General features: G+C 40.0%; 1 long non-coding RNA gene across 2 annotated transcripts in view; it reads right to left on the bottom strand.

Moving 5' to 3' along the window:
* The window catches only part of LOC146812157 (uncharacterized), an 84,424-nt gene that overhangs the window by 9,021 nt on the left and 47,453 nt on the right, over positions 1 to 27,950 (bottom strand). Inside the window, exon 4 of one of the 2 annotated variants that reach the window (XR_014965876.1) lies at positions 19,799 to 19,866. The exons of the other annotated variant lie outside the window; for it this stretch is intronic. This is a non-coding gene — a long non-coding RNA (uncharacterized LOC146812157). Of the gene's footprint in view, positions 1 to 19,798; positions 19,867 to 27,950 lie in introns of those variants that run through there. 2 annotated transcript variants of the gene reach the window in all.

The following is a 27,950-nucleotide window of genomic DNA, read 5'->3' as shown; positions in this document are numbered from 1 at the left end:
ACCTAGGACATGCTGGACAAACCGTATGTACCTATCACCATGACGATTTGCGTGATATTCATTAAAAGGCGACTATGCATACAATGAATCCACGTAGAATGTATTCACACCGTTAGTGAAGCTCTGACATGTCTGACACCCTACCGTGCCTAATCCCGACGCCCCCGCTGGTGGGTAATCTCCAAGTAGACACCCTTGTCGTTTATTTATACAAACATGGGTAGCTATTGACGGGCACATTTAATACACATGCACACCAAGCCATTCAAAGGGGATTCGACAAAAATTCGACCAAACTATGCAAGAAACCCCCTCACGGTTAATAAAACATACATCCACCGCCGGATGTGTAATACATTTTATTTTACTCTCTGGAAAGGAGACAAACCTCACTTGAGAGTCACAGCATGCTCCTGGCTGAGCCCAATGCTGTGTTACACCCACCAGTGCCCGCCGAGTGTCACACACCTCTGTGTTGTATTCCACCAGCTAGTACGTATGCTATGACACTCTCTGGCCCATGTGCACTGTAACACCACCCCGTGAATATGTCATGCCACACTTGCCTTCGCATGGGTTATATTGCCCCATCTAACGTGCCTTCCTCGATGCCCATGTTATAAAGCACAGCGCTATGCCATACATATTACAATCTGGGATCCATATCTTTGTCACAGTGCATATGCAATGTTACACTACCCAGCACATATTTTATATTACAACTTTAGAGACTACTTAGGTTACACAACACTGCCCTGTGCATATTACACTCCAAGGCGCATATCACATAGCAAGCGCCTGTGCTATCTCGCGCTCTCCAATGAATCTGTCATTGCGCACAATGTATTGCATATTATATTTCATGCCCAGTTCATTTTATATCACACTTTTTGGTGCATAGTTTATACCAAATACTATGTCTAGTTTTCATTTTCAATCGTGCTCTCAGGACTATGTTCTATATAACACTGCATCCACCTACACTTTTCACAGGCATTACATTTTGCGATGGGGGGTGGAGGGTCAGGGGATGTTTCTGCCAAGTGAGCCCGGAGTCACAGTCCTAAACGTCCTCTTCTTCCTGAATAAAAGTCAGATTATGCTGCATACTTGTTCATATTTTAAGTAGTTCGCACAGACACACATTTTAAAAACAATAAAGTTCCTAATAACAACCTTCTATGAACAGTTAGCTTTCTGCCCCATCCACCTCCTTCCTATCCTCTGTTGTCTGAATCCATGGACTAGCCTCCTCCCTCCTACTATGCATGGTCTGATGTGCTGCCACTGCCCTGCATTTAGCATGATGTACCAGTCCACTCATCCTGCCCTCCATTGCCCAATTCCATGGCCCATCATTGACCTCCTGCTTAGCCTCTGTGCTTTGCTTGCTGCCCCTATTCTCCTTCCCCCTGCCCTCCGATGTCTTTGTGCATGCCCCTGCTCCATCCTTTTTGACCACCATGTTCCATGGACCTGCCACTCCTATCTGATTATGCTTGCCACGACATCAACACTTTGGTAACAAAAGAGTAACGACACTGTGAGCGTACAGCAGGAACAACGCTGGGATACGCGGAGGAATACAACAAAAGGAGTTTGAAGCCTCCCTGCCGCTTGCAGTACCCAGCGGATCGGAGTTGGAGGACCCCGCTACAACGGTGAAACATCCAGGTAGGCGGCTTCACTTTTTCCTTGTTACCAAAGTGTTGATGTCGTAGCAAGCATAATCAGGCCAGCATAGCCTGAGTAGATGCAAAGGAAGTTGGAGGGAAAGTGCACACCAACCAAACCAGTAAAATCACCAAGTGTGAGTCTCAACGGACACTATTATCATTTGCAGACATGGGAGCGAGAGCTACAAAACGTATGCAACAAGCAGAAACCATGTTCGTGAAAGCAGGAACAGTAACACAAAGAGAAATGGCTAGTGACCAAGACACAAGTCAGGTAAAAAATCTTAAACAACTCTTCATACAACTTGAGAGACTATTAAAAAAAGAAATTACTACAAGTTGGGAAGTAATCACGTTAGAAAAATACATTGAATACGAACGCATAACCAGAGGATTAAGGATTTTCACGCTACCTAATCATCCAGACACAAAACCCGAGATGCTGGAAGAATGGGGTAAAAACAGCATGGAGTGCTCCAAAAATATGGTACTCATTGTCATTAAATATGCCAAAAAGGACATTGAGGAATTACATGAGAATATCAATAAAATTGAATCACAGATCACTAGCCTAAACAAAGAGGAAGAAAGCAAACAATTAAGGAAAGAAATGGAAAAGAATCTAGACAGACATGAGAATGAAGTGGAACAACAGAAGCAGAGAAAGTTCAGAAGAGATGAACTAGATTACGAAACAGGAGCCATTCTAACATTTGCTCGAAGATTTGAAGTATTAAAAGAACAAATGGGTAAGAATGTAAGAGCGACCCTAAGTACACCAATAAGCAGCGAAACAGAGTCAGATCTGAGCGAAGAAGAAAGATCAACAAGAACAGGACATCTGTCTTTTTTAGAGGAGATGAAGTTGATGTATATCGATCAGAAAAATCCAAGAGGCCAAGGAAGAGGACGAGGTCGAGGGAGAGGAAGAGCCTATCATCAATCCTCAAGAGAAGGAGAAAAACGAGAAGAGGGGGCAGAACAAACAAAAAGCTACCCTCTGCGCAATCGTCTAAAGAAATGAATACACTGAGTAAATTGAAAAAGGAGAAGGTGAATCTAATTATTAATCTATCTGACTACGAACTGAACTCTCATGAACAGAATGTACTTAACAAAGGACTCAGTTTCTGTCCGGAACAACACTATAATCACGTAGATACTAGGATTGACATCTACAAATTCGTCAGAAAGTTGAAACTTGCCAAATTTTTCAGCAAATTCACGAACTCAAAAACTCCAATCAAAAGAAAGACAACATCAGAGTCAAGTGGCCTTACAATTGAGGACATACCTGCTCTAGTTACCTCACATGAACTGATGACTAACAACGATGACACAACGGAATCTCAAGTTCTGGAAAATCTACAGATTCGCACCAATGAAAGAGGACCTACTGCTTTCAAACCAAAATCGAAATTCTGTCCTGTCCTGAGTCCGGGCAACAGAATAGACACGTTCCACGATCTAGTGGTCAGTGACCTAGAAACAATGACCAAAGTTAACAACAACCATAGAAAAGAAAACCGGAATAAGATGGAAAGACAAGCAATTGACACTCTCATGAACAATGACAGGATCATAATCAAACCTGCGGACAAGGGGGGCAATGTGGTCATTCAAAATAAAATCGACTACATCAAAGAGGCAACAAGACAACTGGATGACGACAGGAAGTATGTCAAACTAACCCACAATCCACTAAATGAACTAACTCTGAATCTAGAAAGAATGATTAAGAAGTGGCAAGAAGAGGGGCTACTGACATCAGAAGAATCTCTTTTCCTAAGGAATGAAAGCCCAGTGATGCCCACGATGTACTTCTTACCGAAGATACATAAGACTCAAATCAATCCCCCAGCAAGACCAATAATGTCAAGTTGCAATGCACTATATGAGAATGTATCAGACTACGTGGATTTCTTCCTGGCGCCGCTAGTCACAGATTTAACATCATACATAAAAGACACAGGGGACTTTTTAAGAATTCTGTCAAATCTGGGATGGCATGAGGGCTATTATCTAGCCACAATCGACGTAGTATCATTGTATACTTCCATTGAACACAACATTGGACTACAAGCTGTTGGATACTTCTTTAAACAACGCAGCATACAACAATTTAAACATACAAGGATGCTCTTAGAAATGATTGAGCTCTGCCTTCGCAACAACATCTTTATATTTGATGGCCAAATATACTCCCAGCAGTGCGGTACTGCCATGGGAGTTTCATATTCTCCAAGCTACGCCAACCTCACCATGGGTTGGTGGGAAAAACTAATAGCTTGGAGAGAAGAAAATGAAACATATACCACCAAAACAGAATTGTGGCTGCGTTATATTGACGACCTATTCCTTATCTGGAGTGGCAGCCAGAAGGAATTTGAAGATTACATGACCATCCTGAACAACAATGAAATAGGTCTACAGTTCACCCATAACATCAGCAACAAAGAAATTCAATTCTTAGATGTAACTGTATACATAGAGAGTGAAATAATCAAAACAAAACTATACAGAAAACCAACGGCGACCAACAGCATCTTACATGGGAAAAGTTTCCATCCCCCTCAATTGAAAAAAAGCATCCCTTATGGGGAATTTTTGCGTATGAGACGCAACTGCTCCGATGATCTAGAAATGGAAAAAACCTTCAAAGAAACAGCTACTAGATTTCAACAAAGAGGATACTGTGATAAAGATATAAAACAGGGTCTAGGAAGAGCAAGAGCGACACCACGAGCACAGACTCTGAAATATCAAAAAGAACAAACAGAAGAGGATGCCATTATTCGAGTAATTTTAACATACAGCAAAGAAAACTATCAAATCATAGATATCCTAAAAAAACATTGGGATATCCTGAAAAAGGACCCGGATATTGGACATAAAATTGGCAACCAACCCAACATCTCATATCGCAAAGCACCTTCTCTAAAGGACAAACTAGTGAAAAGCCACATGTCAACCATCAAGAAATCAAAAAATTGGCTGGAGACCAAACAAACAGGTTTTGTCCGCTGCAACACATGCAAAGCATGCAAACATGGCATGAACATGAAACAAAAACGGTGGATTTCATGGGCAACACATTCAACATCACAGAAAAGATCAATTGCGAACCCACGTATGTTGTGTATGTTATTGTTTGCGGATGTGGACTCTGGTACATAGGCAGCACCATCTGCCCGCTGAAAAAGCGAATTCTGGAACATTTATGAGCGGTACAGAATGAAGACACCAACTACGCAATTGCGAAACATCTCAAAACTCACAAGGAAAATATGAAACAGAACATAAGATACTTTGGTCTGACAACTGTGCCGAAGAATGAGCGGGGAGGAAACAGAACACAAACTACGAAGACTAGAATCCAAAATGATTATACGATTTAAAACAAAGGCCCCTCATGGTCTCAATGGGGATGAGGAGTTATACAGCCATCTGTGAACCTGCTACACGACTTGAATCTATAAGGGACTAATAATCAAGGGCAATTTAATCAAGAATCTGCATCCGTGTTAAATATCATGCACTGAGCAAACAATTATGAGGAATTATGCACTGAGCATATACCTGATCAATTCATGATTGTGATAGAGAAGAATTCAGTTACATCATACACTAAGTATTAATTACTGGATATATTACAATTGTGTCTAATATTTCTGTATGCAAAGAACTGAACAACACGGATGGAATAATTTCCCTCATTGTTAAAATGATAACCTATCCACTAAGGAATACAATTTAACCATGCCTAAAATGGTATAATGAAGCCAAACTACATCTCCCATAATTCCTCCTAATGGATAATATGGGTCTAACTATAAATAGTGAACATTGAAAACGGACTCACACACCGTGAGCAAGACCGATTGTGGTTGAAACGCGTTGGTGGTGGTGGAGGCTGGTGACTATTTGCACGGAAAATAAATCCTAAATCAAACAACTTCCTTGGCGTGTAGTGCTTCCTTTCTGAGGAAATTGGTGAATAATTGATTACGAGAACTGGCCCGTTCTCGCCACTAGCACCCGCTATGAAATTGCGCGCTCTCCTTTTGGGCCGTTTGACGATTATATATATATATATACATATATACATACATATATACATACATACATACATACATATATACATATATACATACATATATAAACACTTCTGAGAACAAAAGTAATAAATATTTTCAATAATCCACAGACGATAAGTCTTCTTTGTTCATTGATTTCTTGATGTTTTTATTCTAATTTCTTAAGAGTTCGCAAAGTAAATGCCAACACGTGTTTCGCGCCAGCTGCGCTTCTTCAGGGCTGTCATATAAACAAAAATTGTTAAACTTAGAATATACTAATACAATCATATTCTAATGTACATGTACAAACAGTTCTCAAATACTGTTTTTTAAACTGTGATATATAAAAAAGAATATACAGATAACGTGGAAAGTAAGGAACATAAAATTGTGAGATAAAGGAAATAGGCCTAACATTCTCTTAGGCTATCTTGTAGTCTCCAATATAAATTCCTTAATTAGTAATACAGTTCAATTATGAAAACACATTAATTTCAACATAGGAGCAGAGTTTTACCTCATATTCCATTATTGGTGTCTTTTTAAATAAGCGGACAATAATCTTCCCAGTTGATAGGGTCTCCCTTTATTTGGAGACAGTTCCTACAGATAAAGTTGGGTCATTATTAATTAATTTATATTTTAGAATTTCTAATAGCTTCACTCTTTAGTTTGTATTCGCACCAATAGAAGAGAGTTGTTTTGTCAAAGAGCACAATCTCACCTTAACCTCGATTCTATTCCGCCAAAACCTTGTATTTGAAGTTTAAAATCTGTTAAGTAGCTCTCTTAGCGTTCCATAATACGACCTATAAAGATACATTACACGATCTATTAGGTCCTACTGCGGTTTCTCTCTAGAAATTTATAACTTTCTACTACAGTCAGTATCTATAATTTATAAATAATTCTGTAAGCCATCAATAGTATAGTAGCGTGGGTGTGTAGTATTTTGTTTATTGACACTCTAACTAACTAAATTTGTGTAAATTTCTGTCAAGCAGCCCAGTTTTAATAAAGTCATTTCAACTTAAAAGTTCAAAACAGACGAAAAATACGAGTTCTGAGTTGACTACCTTCAACTTTCTCAAAAAAACCTTACTTCTAATCAGGCTATCAGTGCGCCAGAAATCTTCTTACCGCTAAGTTGTTACAACTTCAGAAATTCAGAACCGAGATATTAGAGTTCAAAATCCGCTACCTTCCTATATTCTACATAAGAGCTTCAACTCTAATCAAGCTTACAACACGCCAGAATCCTTCTTACCGCTAAAAATAAAGAGTGTTCCAGGTTCAGAACATCCGTCGGTTAGCACAGGTGAGACGCGTTTGGTGCCCCAGCCGTTATATATGTTCTGTATTCAATTAACTAATTGAAAAACAGCGGGAAAAAGAATTTTAAACGTACGAACCTTTTCAATGAAGCGAACAGCACTTCAAATTTCTAGCAGTCGTTAAATCCAGTGGAGGTAATTGGAAATCATTATTTAGTTGCTAATTAATATATGCAAAACTATAGTTATTTAGGGCAAACAATAGAATAAAATAAAAAAAAATAAAAAAATTTAAAATTTCATTAGGGTTGGAATCGAACCCCTGTCTCTATCTACATGAAGAGGTACTGTTTTGAACCGGTGAGCTAATCTACACGATTCAAATGTTAACAGTATTTGACTAGTTATTTCAGAACCCATCTAACATAGTTAATTACTGGTTCGGGTAATCATATCAAAAGTAAAATCCTAAATATTACCTGATCTCCTAATTTTGAAAATATAAAATTATACAAAACAATATGATTGATATTTCAGGTTTATCTATACCAAGTTAGAATCAAACCCGTACATGCTCGGCATGAGATTGTCAGTTATTATCAGAGTAAGCTATCTAGTGAGTCCTATGTTAATCATAAATTTCTGACATAGATAAGACTAAGATCGAATCTCCCAAAAAGTTTATTATTTTTAATATATATTGTTTTTCGATGAATCACAATATTGGAAACAGATATAAAGAAATGTTATTTAAGTCCAATTATTTTGTAGAGAACAAAGTAGTATTGTATGGTATCCTAAATTCTCCTTTGCCATTGACCCCGGGTTCGGGATCGCCTGTGCATGTCAACCTTATATTTATCTATCATTAGCCAATTATGCTGCCGGGTTGATCCCTTAAATTAGTGTTTATTGTCAAGATTTATCACACATTCAGTCCAAGCTTTGGACTCTATTGACCACTTATATTGCTGAATCCAAAATTCAAAATTCGCCTCCTTCTGGATAGTACGAATTACTAGTGAATGAAATGATAGTTATTACCCCACTTAACACAGAAAGGAAGGGGATCTATGTACAATTTCCATAGATATTATCTCATTTAAATATCTGACATCTACAGTGAAGGTCTAGGAACATTGATAATTGATTTTAACTTAACAGGGTATAGATCTCACGATCTACATTCAATCCAAATTGTACCGCTTTTAGTTTATTAATCCAGAATGTTTCTCTGCATCTCAATTTGGCTTCTAAGTCACCCCCTCTTCTGTCCAGGGTGACTTGTTCGATACCCATAAACTGGATATTTCCAAGTTCATTACGTTTATGTTGCTCTTTAAAATGGACTGCCATTGGATATTTCGGATCACAATTTTTTATAGCTCTAAGATGTTCCATCCATCTGATTTTAAGCTTTCTTATTGAAGAGCCAACATATATCTTTTTACATGCACATGTTATTATGTATATACAATGACTAGTATTGCAATTTATAAATGATTTAATTTTAAGTAGTTTCTATTGGTATGATCGCAAAAAATTATTGTTTTGTCTATAACATGTTTGCAACAGATACATTGACTACATCTGTCTGATCCTGGTGACAGACAATTGTCAATCCGTATTGGTTTGTCATATTCCTGTATAGGGTATGATATCGTGTCACTGGGACTCAAAATATTTCTCAGTGTGGGAGCTTTCTTATACACGATAGTAGGTTTATCACCCAAAAACTCGGAAATGTCTTTGTCACTTGTTAGCACATCCCAATGTTTGCAAAGAGATTTAAATACTCTATTATTGCCTTCACTATAGGTTGTAATATATCTAATTACTTCTTTTTGATCTTTAAGTGATCTAGGTTTATCTTGAAGTAATACATCTCTTTTGACCTTTTGTGCTCTAATTCTTGCTTTGTCAACAATCTTTCTTTCGTATCCTCTTCTGAGGAATCTTTCCGTTATATCACGACTCACATTTTGATATTCATTGTCATCACTACAGTTTCTCTTTGCTCTCAAAAATTCACTATAAGGAATGTTATCAATATGTCTTTTTAGATGTCCTGATCTAGCATGTAAAATAGAGTTAGTTGAGGTAGGTTTCCGATAAAGTTTCGACTCTAAACGTCCCTGACTAACATACATTTCAACGTCTAAAAAGACAATCCTTTCCAAGTTATACTCAAGAGTGACTGTTATATTGTGATTATTAATATTCAGATGATTATGGAACAGTTTTAAGTTTTCTTCACTTCCATTCCAAATCATAAAAATATCATCTATGAATCTGCCCCAATAAATGATGTTGTTTTCAAAGTTAGTATCAGATTTCCAAGCATGTTCCCTTTCATAGTGTCCCATAAAAAGATTCGCATACGAGGGTGCGAATTTCGCGCCCATCGCAGTGCCTGTTCTCTGGTGAAATAAATCATCTCTATAGTAAAAGAAATTATTAGAGAGGACTAGGTTGAGAAGATCCAGTATCATATTTGAGTGTTGTAAGTAACTAGCTGATTTAGTAGACAAAAAGTATTTGACTGCTTCAATTCCTTTCTCATGTTTTATACTAGTGTATAGACTATTGACATCCATAGTCACTAAAATCATTCCCATTTCCCAGTTGATGTTACCTATTTTACGCAAAAATCTTTAGTATCTTTGATGTAAGATGCAAGAGTTTTAACAAAAGGCATTAAAAACATGTCAATATATTCAGATATGTGTTCTGTCATGCTGTCAATGCCCGATATTATGGGTCGTCCTGGTGGTATTTGACCTCCTTTATGTATTTTAGGGAGGAAGTAGTTAATAGGGATCTTGGCTTTGTCTACCAGCAGATAATTGAATTCATCCCTATCTAACAATTTTTTGTCTAGATAGGTTTTCAGAGTATTTTGAATGGTTTCCTTAGCATGGGTAATTTGTACTAACTTAGCTTTACCATAGCTTAAGCAATCTCTCAATTGTCTCAATGACTATCACATAGTATAGTTAGGAATTAGCATTTAAAAAACCTCAGAAATTCACTGAAAAAACCATAGGTTTCAGGGGTGTTATAGTTAGCTGGACTTTTCACTTGTACAAAACCATAGAAATTCCCCCATTATAGTTAGTTCAGCTAACTATAACTCGCGCGCCCGCAATGCACTGCTGATGACGTCACATATTACATCACTCATGACATGGTCAGTGACATCACTCATGACATCACTGATGACATCTCAAATGACATCACTGATGACATCATCCAGTTAATGTGTGTTTTTCTGAAAATTAAATATGTTTTATAAATGTATATCTCAAGGTCGATGGAAGAATAAATGGGTATATAAGTGTCTAAATGGATGATTTGTTTTTGAAAAATTGATTGTGTAACTGACTGATTAAGTGTATCATAGTGAATACATTGCTTAGTGAGTAATGTTAAAATATGTAAATATCTGTATCAGTCTCTCACTTTGTGTATAAGTGGCTGCATGGGTTGGTGAGTAGCTACATGGGTGTCTATATAGGTTATTAGTTGTTTTTTTTAGTATCAGTGTGAGTGTGTGTATGGTTCGGTGGGGGGTATTACGTAGTGCATAGGTGCATGAATGAGTGACTCACTGTTTGTATGTGTTGAAGACAGCATGTCTGCGGGACTGTATGGGTGGATGAGTGTGTGTATGGGTGTGTTAGTGAGTGAATGACAGTCTCAATAGTGTCTCTATGAGTAACTACATATGTTTTAAACTAGTATATGTGACTATTGGTGTATATAAGTGAGTATATGTGAGAGTGAGAGATTGAAAGAGTTCCTGTATGAATAAGTATGTGTTTCTATAACTGATTGTTTAAAAGACTAAGTATGTGTAAGTTCCCGTAGAAGTAAGTGTGGTGGTGTGTGTATAACTGTATATGCAAGTAAATGTATGTTTGATTCTTTATTTTCATGAGTGACTATGTGTGTCAGTAACTCTATGGATGAGTGGCGTTGTGTAACAGGATGTATAGGTGTATGAGTACATATGATGAGTGAGTACATGTATGAGTGACTGTACAGGACTGTTGGTGAATGAGTGGATGTGTATGTGGATCTTAGAATTACTGAAGAGGTTGTTGTAACTGGTATTGGTATGTCGATTGTTTTGAAAATTTTAGTCTCTATTTTTGAATGTGTGTATCAAAGGTTATATTAGGGTGAGAGGAGGTCTGCCACTCTATCACAAGGTTGATGTCATCAGTGATGTCATTTGAGATGTCATCAGTGATGTCATGAGTGATGTCATGAGTGATGTCACTGGCCATGTCATGAGTGATGTAATATGTGACGTCATCAGCAGTGCATTGCGGGGGCGCGAGTTATAGTTAGCTGAACTAACTATAACGGGGGAATTTCATTGGTTTTGTATGAGAGAAATGTCCAGCTAACTATAACATGTGTGAAACCGGATGTTTGGAGTTTGTTTTTCCTCTTGGAAAGTCTTTGGAAGTCACGAGTTCGGTGACTCCTCCTCTGGTTCGTATTGTGCATGGGCTTCGGCTCCATCCTCAGATTGTTTTTTTCCGCCATCTGGCTCGGATGTAATACTTCGTGATCCGGTTCCGAACTTCCCAGTTCAACGATCGACGCAAAAATCCTCGCTCATCGAGCTTCTTCAGATAATAAATCATCTTACTCATCTTCTCTTCGGCACTTCTTCGATTCCGGTGGTCGACGGCGGCCTTCGGCCTATACCGGCTCCGGTCTCGGCTGATGGAAAGAACTTCCTTCAAGAAGTGCCCTCGATGTGGGTCCAAGTTTCCCCACACCGATCTTCATGAGGTGTGCAACCTCTGCCTCTCCCCAGAACACGAGACCCGAGACTGTCCCGCCTGCAAGTCTTTTCGCTCAAAAAAGACCATTCGAGATCGACGGGCTAGACGCAACATGGCGCACTCCTCGACCTCCGCTCCAGTCGACATCTTCGGGGACGACATCGAAGCTCCTGGACAGCAGGACGTCGAACAGGAGGACGACGACCTCGTCAGCGCTTCCGAGGCCGACGACTCAGATGTGGAGGACATCACCCCGGCGCAGCCGGTCGTGAGTACAATACCCCCTCCCACGCCGATACCGAAAAAGGCTTCGGTCACACCTTCGCCTCCGGGCCTAGGCAAGACCAAGGACACTGCTTCTCACACCCCACCTTCGGGCCCGGTAAAGAAGCCTATTAAGCCTTCCGGTAGCTCGGGCTCGAGCCAGCCGACCACCGGTGCCGAGAAACACCCTTCGGCACCGAAGAAAAAATCAGCCTCCACCTCCACACCGAACCCGGCACCGAAGTCTTCGGTGTCGAAACCTGCTCCTCCGGCGCTGACCAAACAACACAAGGCCCTCGGCACCGACACTCCCGTGCCGAGGCCGCCTTCAGCACCGACCAAAAAATCGGAGGTTCCAAAGAAGCACAGCTTCGATAAGCCTAAAAAGCCGTCGGCCCCGAAACCTTCGGCGCCGACCGAACAACCAGTGTCGCAGCAACTTTTCACACCGGATCCTCTGCAAAAAACCCTCACCAAGGATCCAAAGACTGGACACTTGACACTGTCTTCAAAAAAGAGACACTTGGACAAACCAGCTCCACCTCCACCTCCAAAGAGAAAGGACATTGCTACCTCTCCTTTCAGGGTGCCTTCCCCACCTTCTCCACCTCCTCAACCCTCTCCACCTCCACCCCCTCCACCTCATCGTTCCCCCACCTTGTCTCCTGCCCAGACAATTTGGGAGACCCTTATTATGATCCAGCAGATGTGCCACAAGACCCCACCCCTAGCGGATCTCCAGACCCATGGGATGATTATAACAATCCGGACATCCCAGATGTCCCACAGGATGACCTTTACCCATCTAGGCCATCCCCACCTGAAGATTCCTTGGGTTTTCACCGTTTGTTACAACGGGCGGCACACTACCACGGGGTGGAGTTACATACTGACCCAGTGGAGGAGGATTTTCTCCTAGACACCTTTGACAATGCACATAGGTCTACTGCCATTCGACCTATCTTAAAGGGCGTAATTAAACATGCCCCTGAGGTTTTTAAAGACCCAGTCAGGGCCAGGGTCCTAAACCCTCGTATAGAGAAGAAATACAAAGCCGCCCCCACAGACCCTTTTTACATTAAAGGCCCTGCACTATTGGATTCCCTAGTGGTATCTACAGCTAGGAAGCGCTCAAATTCTCAGGCGTCAGGCGTAGCACCCCCACCTGACAAAGAGTCCAAGCTCCTAGACGTGTCAGGGAAGCGCACTGCGTGACAAGCTGCCAATATATGGCGTATCGCCAATACGCAAGCACTGTTGGCCCGATACGACAGGGCGCATTATGATGAGCTAGAGACCATCATGCACCATCTCCCGGAAAAGTACAAGACTAGGGCTAATGAACTGATTCAAGAGGGAAAAACAATAGCTAATATCTCGATACGCTGTGCCCTAGATGCAGCAGATACAGCCTCCAGGGCCATAAACACCAGTGTCCTTCTCCGTCGCCATCCCTGGCTCAGAGTTTCAGGGTTTAAACCGGAGGGACAAGCCTCTATATTAAACCACCCATTCGACCAAGATCATCTATTTGGCCCCAAAGTAGACAAAGCCCTCGAAAAGATGAAAAAAGATACAGACACGGCGAAATCCATGGGAGCCCTGCAGTCACATACTCCCAGGCGCTCCTTTCGCCGCTCTTCCTTTCGGGGCACGGGCAGAGGCTACTCCTCGGATAGTGCATCCACGTCCTACAAATCCCCTCCTCAATCTACCTTTACAAAGGGTTATCAAAGAGGCGGATACAGAGGCAATAATAATAAGGGCAGAGGCAAAACAAATACCGCCCGCTCTGCCACACCTCCTGCCCAATGACTTTACCCCGCTCCCTCCAGACCATTCCACTCCGGTCGGAGGCAGAATACAACATTTCCTTCACGTCTGGGAGACAATCACCTCAGACAGATGGGTGACACAAATTATTCAGTCAGGGTATTGCCTAGAATTGACATCTACCCCCCCCAAACATTCCACCCAGGCACCGCCCTATGTCTCAATAACATACTGCGCTACTAACACAAGAGGCAATAGAGCAGGTCCCCATAAATCAACAAAATTTAGGGGTCTACTCCCTGTACTTTCTGATTCCAAAGACAGACGAGACTCTACGACTTATCCTAGATCTCAGACCTCTAAACACCTTCAGACAATTTTCACATGGTAACCCTTCAACAGGTTCTTCCACTCCTCTCCCAGAACGATTTTCTCACCACTCTGGATTTGAAAGACGCATACTTTCACATCCCAGTACACCAGTCTCACAGAAAGTACCTCAGATTTGTGGTGGACGGACAACACTACCAGTTCAAGGTGCTCCCGTTCGGGATAACAACAGCACCAAGGGTTTTCACCAAGTGCCTGGCAGTAGTGGCTGCACACCTCAGAAGACAGCACATTCACGTCTTCCCGTATCTGGACGATTGGCTGATAAAAGCCACGTCCTACCAACCATGTGTGCAACATACCGCCGCTACGGTCCAACTACTTCACCAGCTAGGTTTCACGGTGAACCGTCAAAAATCCAACCTGGTACCATCACACACAAAACAATATCTCGGAGCCACCATAGACACCTCAAAAGCCATAGCCTCTCCCAATCCTGCCAGGATTGCAAAAATACAGGCTCTGTGTCAAAAATTCCTATCTCAACACTCTCTCCCAGCAAGAGTGTTTATGCAGCTCATAGGGATGATGGCCTCTTGCATCTTTATAGTGCCCCATGCAAGACTCCAAATGCGTCCACTCCAAGAGCGCTTAGCGCGCCAGTGGAACCAGGCCCAGGGACAACTGACAGATCTGGTGTTGGTAGACGGTCGCACCCATCGCTCTCTGCAGTGGTGGAACACCACAAACCTTTCCAGAGGTCGACTGTTCCTGGACCCGGTCCCACAAATAATCCTAACAACAGATGCATCGCTCTCCGGCTGGGGAGCTCATCTGTTACATCTCACAGCACAAGGCACATGGACGCCGCAACAGAAGCTACTCCACATCAACCATCTGGAGTTACTGGCGATCTTCCTCGCCCTAAAATCCTTCCAGACGCAGATTTCAGGCAAGGCAGTCCTCATTCGCACAGACAACATGACTGCCATGTACTACATTCAAAAACAGGGGGCACACACTCTCCACAGCTCACTCAGTTAGCACAGAGCATATGGAGATGGGCAATTCCACAAAAGATTTTTCTCCTAGCCCAACACGTCCCAGGAGTTCAAAACACCGTGGCAGATCTGCTCAACAGGCAGACACAGCAGATCCACGAGTGGGAACTTCACCCACAAGTTCTTCACCCGTTCTTTCAGAAGTGGGGGCATGCACACATAGACCTATTCGCCTCCCACGAAAACAAAAAATGCCCAAGTTTCGCCGCCAGATATCCACACCCATTGTCCAAAGGCAGTGCGATTATGGATGAGCTGGTCAAACAAATTTGCATACGCTTTTCCACCTCTCCCACTAATTCCATTAGTGGTGCGAAAGCTACAACAGCATTCCCTAACTCTGATCCTATTAGCTCCAACATGGGCCAGACAACTGTGGTACACCACACTGCTGGAACTCTCAGTAGTACCACACCAAAAGCTACACCTCTCACCATGCCTCCTAACCCAGAACCATGGAGAGATCAGGCACCCGGACCCAGCTCAGCTCAACCTTGCGATCTGGCTCCTGAGGTCCTAGAATTCGGATACCTTAACCTTCCCCCTGATTGCATGAACATTATCAGGGAAGCTAGACGCCCTACTACTAGAGCGTGCTATGCATCAAAGTGGAAAAGATTTGTTGTTTACTGCCACACCAACACAATCAATCCTTTAAATGTATCCATATAGCACATTATATGTTATTTACTCCATTTACAAAGGTGTAACCTAGCATATACTTCCATTCGGTTACACCTCGCTGCAATTGCTGCTTATTTACAGAACAGGCAGCACCTCCCACTTTTCAAAGTGCCTGCCATCAAAGCCTTTATGGGAGGCCTCAAAAGAGTAATTCCACCCAGAGTACCACCCTCACCTGTCTGGAACTTGAATATAGTCCTCACACGGATAATGGGACCCCCTTTCGAACCATTACATAAATGTGAGCTGCAATTTCTCACATGGAAAACAGCTTTTCTAGTGGCCATCACTTCCCTCAGAAGGGTTAGTGAAATACAAGCACTCACTATACAGGAACCTTTTCTCCAGATGCATCAGAACAAGATTGTACTCCGCACCAACCCCAAATTTCTACCCAAAGTCATTTCTCCATTCCATCTAAACCAGTCGGTAGAATTACCAGTCTTTTTCTCGCAACCCCAAACAGTTGCGGAAAGGGCCTTACACACACTGGATGTTAAAAGGGCTTTACTTTACTACATCCAAAGGACACAACCTTTCAGGAAAACCAGCTATTTGTCAGAGGAAGACTCTGTTGCCTTTATCAGTGAAGTGTACACCATCTCCTCTATAAATGTCTTGCATGTTGTAACGCAAGTTGTTGTGGTATATAGAACCCATACCAAAGTCTCTGAGGAAAGCAGAAATAGATTTGTTGACGTGCTTCCTTGCTTTGTCAATCTGCGGACAAAATTGGTTGGTTTGGGAAAAAGGGGGTGGTGATGGACAGTTTCTGAATGATGCAGAATACTCTTACCAAGTCAAGAGATCATGGTTTTAATCCATCACCGTTTTTTAGCTCACTGCACCATCCCAGCTCAGAACCTGGCTACATGCAAATTAGTCTGTACCTGTCCCAGTGCATGATGGGAACAGGGCAAACCAAACCACCAAGCCAATTCTTATACTGGGAAGGAAACAAGCTTTCGGGGACCGGTTTCTGGCATCACAGCCTTCGTCGGCCCGGCTTGCCTGAATCCTGATGGTGCAATGAGCAAGGGACTCACGTCTGAGCATACCCTCCCACACTGAGTGTGGATAAAATCGATTTGGGAAAAAGGGGGTGGTGATGGACAGAGTTTCTGAATGATGCATACTCTTACCAAGTCAAGAGATCATGGTTTTAATCCACCCCCTTTTTCCCAAATCGTTTTTAACCACACTCAGTGTGGGAGGGTATGCTCAGACGTGAGTCCCTTGCTCATTGCACCCCGAAAGCTTGTTTCCTTCCCAGTTTAAGAATTGGCTTGGTAGTTTGGTTTGCCCTGTTCCCATCATGCACTGGTTCAGGTACAGACTAATTTGCATGTAGCCATGTTCTGAGCTGGGATGGTGCAGTGAGCTAAAAAACGGTGATGGATTAAAACCATGATCTCTTGACTTGGTAAGAGTATTCTGCATCATTCAGAAACTCTGTCCATCACCACCCCCTTTTTCCCAAATCGTTTTTAACCACACTCAGTGTGGGAGGGTATGCTCAGACGTGAGTCCCTTGCTCATTGCACCATCAGGATTCAGGCAAGCCGGGCCGACGAAGGCTGTGATGCCAGAAACCGGTCCCCGAAAGCTTGTTTCCTTCCCAGTTTAAGAATTGGCTTGGTAGTTTGGTTTGCCCTGTTCCCATCATGCACTGGTTCAGGTACAGACTAATTTGCATGTAGCCAGGTTCTGAGCTGGGATGGTGCAGTGAGCTAAAAAACGGTGATGGATTAAAACCATAATCTCTTGACTTGGTAAGAGTATTCTGCATCATTCAGAAACTCTGTCCATCACCACCCCCTTTTTCCCAAATCGACAAAATTGGTTGGACCAGTTCCACTTTTGCCTTTGGCATATGTTAGAATATACAAAGGCAGTTTGTGGAAAAAGCGACATCAATTGCACAAAGGTGTCCTTAATAAGCATTTCCAGACCTACCCCAGTTAAAGTGCCTAGGTCATTACCACCACAGTGCACAATAATAAGGTTAGGCTGTGGGAGATGTAGAAAGGTTTTCACCAAAGGTATTAATTAGTGCCACTTTAACCCTCTCTGACCAATCCATTTAATGACTACATTTGGCAAAGCAAGGTCTCTCACCATACCTCTTTTTTCTGCAAATTTTTCACTCCAGAAGACATAGCTGTGACCTACAATCCACACTGTGAACATCTTCCAAGGAGATCTGGATGCACTCAGGAGGTGTCTTTCAGTAGAAAGGCAATATGAAATGAAAGACAGTTGAAAAATGGGGGCACACATAGTTTTTTTTATAAAAAGAACTCATTGGCTGTTTCAAACCATTCTACACTAAAAACTTGGCTGTATGTTTAAATTTTAAAAAGCATGTTTTGTATTGGTACAGAAAAATGTGTTACCAAAGAACATTACTATGGATTGGCTGTTAGGTTTGAAAAGTCAAGCACTCTTGCTCTTTGGATATGAAACATTGTCTGCTGAACTTCTGACCTCTCTCCTCACAGCAGTGTTCCATGACCTGTTGCTATGGTAGCAGGCAGGAGACAAGTTGGGGGAAGGGTACATTTGGAAAGGGGTTGAAGTTTTCAACCAATAGAAATGTGTGATTTCATTTGAAAAAAAGTGGGAAGCACTGAGATTTGAAATTAATATGTATATGTGTGAAAAAAGAGAGGGAAACATTGCCATTTACTGGTTCTGCAGAGAGGAGAGAGGTGTAGAGCTCTGATATTCTGACTCTGATAGTCTGCTGTTTGAGTGGCATCTTTCTTTCACAAGTAACTAATTTTAAAGGTGAGTTATGAGTTTGAGAGGGGAAGTATGTGGTGATTTTTGAGAAAAATATTAGAATTGTGAATCTTCTTCAAAAGTTATGTTTTACATTTTGAGGTTTGGGAGATATTTAACTGTCTTGAACTTGTAAGATATTAAGGAGTATGTTTTCACCATAAGTTAATGTGTACTGGTAACAATGAGGAATACTGTTTTGTGCCTACCATCAAACCATGAGTCTGTGTGCAGAGAAGAATTGTTGACCGAGATTTAATTTGTGTTGCTGTTGAAAAGTAAGACTTGCAGTTGAAAGAAAAGGACAGCTTATTTTTAATTGTGATGGTTAGGATTTAGCAGAAATCACTTTGAAAGAAAAGAGAGGAAAATGGTAGCACATTTGAAATTAGCATTAGTTGTGTAAGAATTGCAGTCCCAGGAAAGGGGCAGCCTGTGTTTTGTGCCTACCAACACAGCATGAGTCTGTGTGCATATAGGAATTGTTGGCTGAGATTTAATTTGTGAAGTTGTTGTTCTGTAAGGATGGCAGACCCAGGAAAGGGGCAGCCTGTGCTTTGTGCCTACCAACACAGCATGAGTCTGTGTGCATATAGGAATTGTGGCCAGAGATGTATTTTGTGTTGCAGTTGTTCTGTAAAACATGCACTTGCAGGAAAGGAACAGCTTGTTTTCTTCAAATGTTGTGGTTAGCAGTCAGCAGAAATCACTAAATCGCAAATGAGAGGCAAAAGCTTCAACATTTGAAACCAATAGGGTAGATTTTCAATTAAAAATAGCAAAGGCACAGGTAGTTGCCATATATTCAAAACTGAAAATAACCCTTAGCACACATGCACTGTTACATACATCCCAGCAGTCTTCATGCAGTTTTGGAAGTCTCTTTGCTCATCTGTCTTGTACCAGACAATACGCAGTCTCAAGAAACAAACTCTTGGCACACACGCAGCAGCTTCTCTCACACTCCCATGTGTAGTACTCAGGTCTGTGTGGTGTTTCAGATAGCACTGTGTAATGCAAACACATTCAACGTAATCAAGGCACATTTCCTTTGCTCTAGTGTAGTCACTCACCCAGATTGCACATGCTCATGGTATGATGTAGCTGTTAGGACATGTGGTCTTTTCTGCCTCTGTGATCTAGAAGAAAAATGTGTCAGGCTGTAACAGTAATTATCACTTGTTCTACCACAGTAGTAAATGTGCTTTGAAATTGCAAATCAAATTCTGTTTTCTGCTTAGACGCACACTATGAGGTTGTGTGCGCACAGGAATTGTGGCCAGAGATGTAATTTGTGTTGCAGTTGTTCTGTAAAACATGCACTTGCAGGAAAGGGACAGCTTGTTTTCTTCAAATGTGGTGGTTAGCACTCAGCAGAAATCACTTAATCGCAAATGGGAGGCAAAAGCTAAAACATTTGAAACCAACAGGGTAGATTTCCCTTTCAAAATAGCAAAGGCACATGTAGATGCCATATGTTCAAAACTGAAAATAACCCTTAGCACACGTGCACTGTTACATACATCCCTGCAGTCTTCATGCAGTTCTGGAAGTCTCTTTGCTCATCTGTCTTGCACCAGACAATACACAGTGTCCAGAAACACACTCTTGGCACACACGCAGCAGCTTCTCCAACACTCCCATGCGTAGTACTCAGCTCTGTGTGATGTTTCAGATAGCACTGTGTAATGCAAACACATTCAACGTCACCAGGGCCTCATTTAAATTGATCTAGTCTTATCACTCACCCTGTAACACATGGTCATGGTCTTAAGGAGCTGTTAGGACATGTGCTGTTTTCTGCTTCTGTAAATGATAAGGGAAATGTGTCAGTCTGTAACAGTAATTTGGTACTATTCAGGAACACTGTTTTGTTCCAAAAAACATAGCATGAGTCTGTGTGCACACAGGAATTGTGGGCAGAGATTTAATTTATGAAGTTGTTGTTCAGTAAGAATTGCAGTCCCAGGAAAGGGGCAGCCTGTGTTATGTGCCTAAAATGATGGCATGAGTCTGTGTGCGCACAGGAATTGTGGGCAGAGATTTAATTTGTGAAGATGTTGTTCAGTAAGAAATGCAGTCCCAGGAAAGGGGCAGCCTGTGTTATGTGCCTAAAATGATGGCATGAGTCTGTGTGCGCACAGGAATTGTGGGCAGAGATTTAATTTGTGAAGTTGTTGTTCAGTAAGAATTGCAGACCCAGGAAAGGGGCAGCCTGTTGTGTTTACACAAATTATCCTTTAGCACACATGCACTGTTACATACATCCCTGCAGTCTTCATGCAGTTCTGGAAGTCTCCTTGCTCATCTCTCTTGCAGCTGACAATACATAGTCTGCAGAAACACACTCTTGGCACACACGCAGCAGCTTCTCCAACACTCCCATGCGTAGTACTCAGGTCTGTGTGTAATGCAAACACATTCAACGTCACCAAGTCCTCATTTTCTTTGCTCTACTCTAAACACTCACCCAGGTTGCAGATGCTTATGGTATGAAGTAGCTGTTAGGAAATGTCCTCTTTTCTGTCTCTGTAAACTATAAGGAAAATGTGTCAGGCTGTAACAGCAATTATCACTTGATCTACCAGAGTAGTAAATGTGCTTTGAATTTGCAAATCAAATTCTGTTTTCTGCTTAGAAGCACACCATGAGGCTGTGTGCGCACAGGAATTGTGGCCACAGATATAATGTGTGTTGCAGTTGTTCTGTAAAACATACACTTGCAGGAAAGGGGCAGCTTGTTTTTTTTCAACTGTGGTGGTTAGCACTGTGCACAAATTAGTAAATCACAAATGAGAGGCAAATGGAAAAACATTTGAAATTAATGAAAAGCAAAAAAAAATATTTTAATGAATTATAATTACAAAAAGGATTTTTTTTTAAGTTTCTTGCAGGTATTGCTGAGCAACAGTGAAAAAAAAAATGCCTTTAAGGACAAGAAAGAGGAAAGAAAAGCAACAACAAGTATATCTGGACAAAACTGGGAAAAAAAAAAATAGGAGGAGAAGCTGGTGATGGCAAAAAGAAAAAGTCTACTGGTAAGCAGAGTAGAGATTTCTTAAAAAAGATTTTCACAAAACAAAAAAATGGCAAAAATAAATGTAAAACAAACAGTGTTTTATGTACAAAGCAACAACAGAGTCAACGGCAAAAAAAAAAAGCTAATGTACAATCAGAAGTATGTCAAACTGATTTAACACGAAAATTAGATTTTAAAAACATTCGTCGAAAAATGTTTCAGAGAAGAGTGATGTTAAATTTGCTAAAGGATGTGAAAAAATATAAGAAAAAAACAAAATTTATTAAGAAATTTTTTTTTATAGAAAATGTTGTAAGTAAGGCTTTGGAAATAAAAAGAAAACTTTTTATTCTAATTTTGAATAGGATGCGTAGATTAGATACATTAGTGAATGCAATGAAGTCACAAAGCAAAAGGAAAAGAGAAGTGAAAAAAAGTAACTTTTGTAAAGTGTTCTTGGGAGAATGGAAACACAGTTCAAGTACTGAACCATTTTTTAATGAAGAGAGTTATCTTCAGAGTAATAGTTTGTTGCATGCAGTTGACACCAATGGTAGAGCATATGAATTTAAGGATGGTTGTGTGATGGAAAAAGAGAAAATGGTCCCAAGAAATGAGGAAGAAGTAATGGCTGCTGAGGCTATGGGGAGACGCCCAAAAGCCCCAGTGTACACTTGGAACTGTAGTAGTATTTGTACTGTGCGTCAGGAATCTATTGATAAATTACGTGACTTTCTAAGAGAATATAGTAAAAAGAGTGTAAAACAGAAGATGAAGGTGCTTCAAACACTAGATCCATGCAGAGTGAGAGAGAATACTGGTTTGCAGGGACATTCTCTGGCTTGTCTATCTAGAAAAGTGTGTAAAAGTGTTTTTCATCATTTTAGGATGCTGGCTGTTCATCATACTGAAATGAGAAAGTTTGTGAGAACATTGTATTTTGCTAAAAGTCCAGCAGTAAAGTTAAATGAGTTGAATAATGCTCTGTTCCGTGGATCTGTATCAGATGTAGTGAAGGTTACTGATGAGATTCAGTTTTGTTACTTTGGTCCAGAACAAGAAAGTGCAGAAAAGGACACAGTTAATGAGGAAAATGAGGAACAGAATGTAGAACTCATTATTACTAAAAATTTTGAGGATGAAATGACAAAATTTACTATCATCTCTAATGAAAGACCAAATATTACTTGTATTTGTTGCCGCAGAAGTCATTATAAAATTCAAACAAGGAATGTTGATCTGTATAAAAAAAGTGAAAATGAAGATAATTATAAGTGGAAGGATTTTGCAACATATATATTTCTTGAAAATTGTTTTGAATTGGGTGAAGATCAGCGTATTTGTAAATACTGTTATAACAAGTTAGAAGAAAATAGAATGCCGACCAGAGCTGTACATAATAATTTATAATTGGATGCTATTCCTGCCGAACTTTCTGAATTAAATACATATGAGTCTATACTCATTCAATGTGTTCATCCGTTCCAGACCATAGTACGTATGGAGCCCAAAACTGGTAAATTACCTCCTTCTGATTTACTGAGAGGTTTAAAAGGAAGAGTGGTGTATTTGCCCTTGGATTTGAAAAAAAATATGGAAACTATTGATGCAGATACTTTGGAAACTGAACCATTAGTTATTCTGGTTAATGGTGTACCTACAAAGAATAAGAAGATTTGGCAGGAGCTGGTAGATGTACGGAAAGTACAAAGAGCAAATTTATATTTGAAAAGGAATAATAAATGGTATGAATCCATTTATATAGATGAAGAAGAAGAAGATTTACAAGAAGACACAGAAACACCAACTGGTCAAATTGAAAAAGTGGACAAGTCAAAGGAAGAAGAAATTTATGAACATTTTAGCATACATCCTCTTCATTCAAAAGAAGTTATGGGAGACACTATTGATCTCTTTCAGATGAAAAAAGCAAAAGGAACTCCCGTGAGTGTATGGGAGGAAAGCTTGGAAGCTCGTTGTTTTCCCCAGCTGTTTCCTACAGGAAAAGGTGGACGATATGATGAACGTCCAGTACAGATTCCTGCTTCTGAGTATCGGACTACAAGATTATATGCAGAAGATCCAAGATTTCGTCAAAGTATTCCTTATTTGTTCCATCTTTTATTTGAAAGTGACTTATCAGCACTATCCTATGCAGTAAATCACATTTTGAAAACTGGAGTACATCTACATAATTTGTCTGCAAAGGATTTTCTGAACAAAGTGCAACAGCGAGATGATCATTTGGAATCTCAATTGATTAATCTAATGGCTTGTCAGCGTGGGACTAATGAATTTTGGTACCGACGCCATGGAGAATTGAAATGTATGTTACGGAATTTAGGAACTCCTACATGGTTCCTTACCCTAAGCTGTGCAGAGTACGCTTGGGATGATTTACTGGATTTTCTTCGAGAGGCAAATTCAAATATTGAAAACATCCAATACAAGACAGCAGGAGAATTGTGCTCATTGGATCCGGTTAATGTTTGCAGATATTTCAATCATAGATTTGAGGCTATGATGTCCTTCATCTGCAATAAAAAAAATCCACCTCTTGGAGAAGTTGTGGATTTCTTTTGGAGAAAAGAGTACCAAGCAAGAGGTGCTCCTCATATTCATATGCTGTTGTGGATCAAGGATGCCCCAAAATTTGGAACAGATTCTGATGACGCAGTTTTATCTTTCAATGAAGGATATGCAACATGTGCTATACCTAAAAGCACAGAAGAAAAAAACTTAAAAGAGCAAGTTTTACGTTTCCAAAGTCATCGGTGTGGAAAATACTGTCGACGAAAGTACAAGAGTAAAGAAAAACTCTACACAAAATGTCGATTTGGATTTCCACGACCTGTTCTTTCAAAAGGAAGAGTCAACAGTTTTATGTCAGCTGTGCGACATACTATTACAAGAAAATCGCCTAAAAATACCTACAACCTAAGAAGAAAAGAAGAGTCAAAAAATATAAATGACTACAACCCAGTCATTTTATCCATGTGGAATGCTAACATGGATATTCAGTATGTAGCTGACAATTCTATTGCTGTTGCTCGGTATGTCACATCTTACATCACTAAATCTGAGAAAACGGAATTGAAAAAAATGTGGGAAGAGATTTCTCATGAGAAGACTGTCAGTAAAAAGCTATACAGTTTCAGTTTAAAGATGTTATCGCATCGAGAAATTGGGTCATACGAATGCTCAGATAGGTTATCATCTGCAAGTCTGTACTCCAAATCCAGAAGAATAATTTGGGTAAGTTTAGGCCTTGCAGGAATGCGAAATCGGGTATTGAAATCTATTCGAGAAATTTAATATTTAGCAGAGTACGAACCTGAAAGTACAGACATTTTAAGAACAAACATGTTGGGCACATATTACCCAAAGAGAAGTCATCATCTTGAGAACATGTGTCTCTATGAAGTGCTGCAGAACAACATTTATAAACGGAATGCCACAGAAGACATCAACAATGGAAAATATAAAGTCATTGGTGAGGAAGGATGTTTGGTAAAACAAACAAAAGGAAGTTTGATTAATCACAGAAAGCTGAGTTGTGACACTACTGACAAGAAGGAATTTTACCACTTAGCACTTTTACAGTTGTTTAAACCATGGCGCTCAGAGGATGAATTACTTGGACATTTTCAAAGCTATGAAGATTCCTTTAATGCATGCAAAGATACCATAGAATGCAGTACTTTCACAACTTATGTACAAATGTTAAATGAAGAAATTGAACAAGAAGCAACAATTGCAGCTGAAGTAGCTAGAGACAGTTCTCAAGACAGTCAAAGTTCTGGGACGATCAGTCAAGATCCCCTAGGACAACCAATCGTAGAAAATGAAGCTGCAATAGCCATGACTGAAGTGGGAACAGCTATGAATCAAGCTCAGGAAGATTTAATAAACTTACCAAATTTGGAACAGCAACTGAATGATGAACAACAACAAATTTATGAGGAAGTCACAAAACAAATTGATCATGGATTACTACATGAAAATAAAGAGTGCTCATGCACATCATTTGAACCAATCAGAATGTATGTGAGTGGACAAGCTGGAACTGGAAAAAGTTTCTTGATTAAAGTAATTAGAAGCTACCTACAGAAAAAAACTGATTCAACTTTGTCTGGTGTTGTTACTGCTCCAACTGGGTTAGCAGCATATAACATAAAAGGAATTACCCTCCATCGTTTGCTAATGTTACCAGTAAAGCATGAGAACAAAATACTATACCACAAGCTAACAGGAGAAGCATGTTTTGAAGTTTCAAGAGTATTGAAAAAAATGAAAGTTCTCATTATTGATGAACTACGCATGGTATCAAACTTAATGCTTGCCTTTGTGCATTTAAGAATGCAGCAAATTCTAAAGACAAACTATGACGTGCTATTTGGAGGAAAACATGTTATAGTTTTTGGGGATCTACTGCAGCTCACACCAGTTAAAGGACAACCAGTATTTCATACTCTTACACATGAAGACACGAAAAAGTCGTTAGGAAGTATAGGTAATGTGAATATTTGGACATACTGTGAGTACAAAGAACTCATTACCAATATGCGGCAAGCAAATGATGATGATTATGCAAGTATTCTCAAAGATATCAGAATTGGACTACTCACAGAACATGGAAGAAAAGCTTTACAGAGTCGATTGCTATGTAATTTGTTTCCAACAGAACAAATAGTTCCAGAGAAAATATACAAGAAAATTGCAGGAAAAAATACTGTAATCTGCTTAATGCCAACACTACATGAATGCTCTATATTCAATCAAGAACTTTTGAAATTGGAAAATGAAGAGATTGTAAAACTGGAAGCTGTGGATAAAATACAACATGAAGGAATAACTATTATATTGACAAGCAAATTGACAACTAAATTGGATTCTCTAGAGAAAAACATATCGAAAACAGCTGGTTTAGAAAAGAATCTTTATGTATGTATGAACTGTCGAGTAATTTTAAGACGTAATTTGGATGTAGAAAAAGGTTTAGTGAATGGAGCTATGGGTAAAGTTGTGGGTTTTGTTAATTACCAGAAAAAAGATGGAATTGAATTTTTAAAAATAAAATTTGATCAGATTGAAGAGGTTAAAGAGATTAGTCGTTGTTCAGTTCGTTTCTCGCTTGTGAAAGACTTATATGTACGTAGGAAGCAGTTTCCGTTTTCTCTAGCATATGCTGTAACTTTTCACAAATCTCAAGGATTAACTGTAGATAGTGCTTTTGTAAACATTGGTTCTACTGTGTTCAAAGAAGGTATGGCATGTGTTGCTTTGTCACGAGTGAAAACATTATCTGGTCTATTCATGATAGACTTTGATGACTCAAAAGTTAGTGCTGATGCAAACTGTGTAAAGGAATATAATAAATTAAGAAGAAGCTATGCTCCCCATTTAGGTCAGTATGCTGTGTTTGAAAAACGTGTTGTTTGTCGGAAAAGGAGAATTGAGAATATCTGTAATGAGGATATAAAGAAGAGAAAACAAAAGGAGAGTGATGTGATTGCAAGCAAAAAGAAAAACGACAATGTTGAGGAGGTTGTTGGTTGTCATTTTGAAAATAGCTCTGGTGTCAACTGCTATGCTAATGTAGTGCTGAATGTTGTATTTTATCTTGAAAGTTTGCAAGAGCAGATAATACTAAATCATGAAAAAAGATTCTGTTCTCAGCTGAGTTTTCTTTATGAGAAGCTTAGTAATGATAAAACTAAAATAGAAAGTGCTTCTGATGTTAGAAATCTTTTAGATGTATGTTCAGGATGTACACAGTTTACTCAAAATGTCCAGCAAGATGCACAGGAATTCTTAATGTATATGCTTATGGTACTGGAAGATGAAGGGGTAGAAATAGAAAATATGTTTGGTCTCTCTTATAAATGGGAACATAGTTGTGAAAACTGTTTGAACACATGCAGCTCTAATGTTGATTCTGAAAGGTTCGTATATTTAACATTACCAGAGAGTAAATCAGTGACTTTTAGTAAATTAGTTAAAGATGCAAATCACAACATGGAATGTTCTCAATGTAATCAGAAATGTTATCAACGTTATTTTTAAAGAAATATGGACAGTATGTAATTTTAATGATGCAACGTTGTAGAGCTGATGGAACAAAATTGGACACTTTAATAAAGAAGTTTACAGGAAATCAATTATCAATATCAGGAAAAACTTTTGTTGCAGTTGCAATAATTT

This window comes from Triturus cristatus, chromosome 7 (genome assembly GCF_964204655.1).
Source record: "Triturus cristatus chromosome 7, aTriCri1.1, whole genome shotgun sequence".
NCBI lineage: Eukaryota > Metazoa > Chordata > Amphibia > Caudata > Salamandridae > Triturus > Triturus cristatus.
Note: the sequence above shows the minus strand (reverse complement) of the source record. Positions and strands in the feature narration are given on the sequence as shown.